Here is a 3,404-nt window from a genome sequence, read left to right on the forward strand (position 1 = left end):
AATCCCTAGAAACCATCAAATCTAACCCATACTTGACCAAAGATCCCTTCAACAACCTACCTGATAAGTCCTTATCAATTTCCTGCCTTAAGATCCCCCAGAGGAAGAGCACCTATAGCCTCCCAAGGCAGGCCCCTCTGATTCTGGCCAACACCAATTGTTAAGAAGTTTTGATTTAGAGAAAACCTAAATCTATTTCTCAAAAACTTCTACCTAACTTCCTCATATATTTGGGAAAGTTATTTAACATCTTTCCAGCCTTAGTTGATTTATCTCTAAATTGGGGATAATAGTACCCACCTCAAAAGGGCTAATAGTTGTAAAATATGAGCTAATATTTGTAAAATGTTTTGTAACCTTTAAATCCATAAGGCAACTCTTAGAAACTTCCAAAGTATCTAATCGTATCATGTCTGTCTATCTGAAAACGAGGGACAACCTTATGCATCAAGACAGACTTCTCACATGGAAAAGCCATTTAAGGTCACCTCTTCTGCCCTCTGCCTCTAGGCAGGATGATTTTTATGAAATGATGTTAGATGGGATGTCACATCTTGCTCCCCCAAGACTACCTAAGAGAAGACTTTTGGGCTTGGAGTAGAAATATGTGAGGAGAGCCAGAAGACTAAGTATCATTCCAACTTTGAATATTCCTCTATCTGCCCCAACCTTAATCTCCATATGAGGTATTATTTCTGTAAAATATGTATTTTTTATATTTTTGGTTTCCCCATCACTTAAATTTTTTAATATATTCTCTCTATTCCTTTCTCTGAAGCTCAACTGAGAATTGAAAAGAGAAAAAAGAAACAGTCAAGCAAAACTAACTGATACTTCCATAAAGACTAACATTAGTCCTCAGGAACAAAATGATGAAGAGCAGGAGTAGGCAAACTATGACCCAAGGGTTAAATCCGGCCCACCTCCTGTTTTGGTAAGGGCTTTAACATAAAAATGATTTTTACATTTTTTTATAGTTTAGCTTTCAGACCACGTAAAAACAGACCATGGACAAGATTTGGCCCAAAGACTACAATTGGCCAACCCTTATCCTAGCCCATCAATATTTGAAGTGTCTTAGATAGATATAATTCTTGTCCAATATTCCCCACCAAAAGAAAAATCCACAGAGTAGCACTATCTCAGTTTATAGACAGAAATCTGAAATGCAAAAAGGGCATGAGACTTCCCCAAAATCACACAAGTTAATAAGTGGGATATCCTTCACTGAAACCCAAGTGCTCTGACTACAAAATAATCTTTCTTTTTTTTTCAGACATAAAACTCAGTTTTATTTACAGGATTCAACACTTGAGCTTCTCTTTCAAACTAAAACAGACTAAAACAAACTAAAAGAAACTAAAAGAGACTTTTAACTGCAAACTAGGAATGCTAGGCTTTAAAATCAATTCAGACCTGTTGTACTTCTGCCCTTAATCTTCTTCAAAATGATCTTATTCTACAATTCCTATTTCAGAATCTGACCTCTATATTCAAAGATCCAAATCTATTTTTTCAAGAAATTGCTCAGGTCAAAAGATCTTACAAATTTGCATGGCTGGGATATACTTTTGTCCTATTTTTATTCTAAAATTCCTACCAAAAAAATTTAGAAAATAATTAGAAAATATTCACACGTAACAGATGAGGTGATGGTTTCTTCAGTCACCTCTTGTATTCCCCTATTCAGCCTAGATTGCCACAGTCAGGTAGAAAGAAAGCATAAGTATAATTTTTCTTACATCTTAGTGGAAACCTTAAAAGCAGATATAACCTGCTTCAGGTTTGTCAAAGAGATGCATCAAAATCATCTTTCTTTCATTTTATAGCATCCTCTTCTGTGGTTCTCAGAAGACACAACTCTACTCTTCTGTTCTTTCTTCTGATATGTCATTAAAGTGGCCTGGCTATTCACCTGTGATCTCTTGTCCCCATCATATAATCAGCTCTTATTTTCCTAATTTCATTTTCTGAAGGAATATCAAGATTGATGATATATTTATGTAATAAAAAAATATTCATTTAACTGATAAACTAAAACTGTTAAAAGGAAGAGTTTTAGAGAATCCTAAGAACATTTGTATGACTGATGCAAAGTGAAGTGATCAGAATCCAGAAATAGTTTGATATAACAACACTGTAAAAGTGAATCATTTGAATGACTTAAGAATTCTGTTTAATTCAATGAAACACAAATACAGGGAATAATAATGAGCATGTTACCAAGGTAAGAACTTAATATGCATAACAAATAGCTAAAATACTTAAAACTCAATCTACTATACTATGAAAATGGAAATTATAAGTGTCATCAGTTCCAAATGTTGCTTAACTGGTTTTTTTAAAAGTAAACATAATTTACAAAAGGGTTGTTTATTTGGGAATGATTGATATGTCAAAATAAAATATAACAATAATGTTTTAAATATATGCAATGCCCCAGGATACTTAATATCTTAAATAAACTAAAACAATGACTCAAGGAGCTGTAATTTTTTTATAAGTGTGGATAGGTTGTCTCTCCACTGAAACAAATAACAACTCTTCAACAGACTATCTTGGTGGTTAGTGTCCAAATATAAAATGTTTAGTCTTTAAAGAGCAGAAATGAGAGACAGAGAGACAGAGAAACAGAGACAGAGACAGAGACAGATTGACAGAGACAGAGACAGAGAAAGAGAGAGAAACAGAGAGAGAGAGATACACACAGGTAGAGAGAGAGACACAGAGACAGAGACAGGTAGAGATAGAGACAGAGGGGGGGAGACAGAGCTGATAGAAGCTATATTAGACAGGAAGACTGAAAAAAGATGAAAGATAGATAGATAGATAGATAGATAGATAGATAGATAGATAGATAGATAGATAGATAGAGGGAGAGAGGAGAGAGGAGAGAGAGGGAGAGAGAAAGAGAGACCTTTCCAATTTATAAGTTGCCAAAGTTTAAATTCTCTTGACTTAGGTTTCTCAGAGACAAATTTCAATATAAAGAATTGGAGCATGATTTTAATAGAGAAAGATATAACAAAATAAAAAATACTAACTGATTCTGTTCTTAGATGTCATAATCTTTGAGATGATGATGCCCAGATCCATGTATTGGACTGAAAAACAGATACAAATTATTACTGTTGCCATGGTTAACACTGACCCCATTTTCTCAGGGTTAGAGCTGGTACATTTTCTACCATCCTCTCCTGTGGTTCTCAGACATCCTGAAGGACTCTTCTCTTCCATAAGCTCAAGCCCCCATCAGCTGGGTTCCCATTTAAGGGGCCCAGTGACTAAGCATTCAAAGTCTCTTTAACCACTTAATATTGGATTTGCTTTTACAGAGGAATTTTTATTTCAAAGTCATAACAGAAAAAGTATACAAGCATTTCCCCTAACCTTTCGGGGGCATA

General features: G+C 34.7%; 1 non-coding gene across 1 annotated transcript; it reads right to left on the bottom strand.

Annotated features, from left to right (window-relative positions):
* Positions 1-1,670: 1,670 nt before the first annotated feature.
* On the bottom strand, positions 1,671-1,802 carry LOC141510682 (small nucleolar RNA SNORA31). The gene has a single exon (XR_012475110.1). It is a non-coding gene; the product is annotated as a small nucleolar RNA SNORA31 (small nucleolar RNA).
* Between the last annotated feature and the right edge of the window lie 1,602 nt (positions 1,803-3,404).

The sequence above is a fragment of the Macrotis lagotis genome, chromosome 1, assembly GCF_037893015.1.
Source record: "Macrotis lagotis isolate mMagLag1 chromosome 1, bilby.v1.9.chrom.fasta, whole genome shotgun sequence".
Lineage (NCBI taxonomy): Eukaryota > Metazoa > Chordata > Mammalia > Peramelemorphia > Peramelidae > Macrotis > Macrotis lagotis.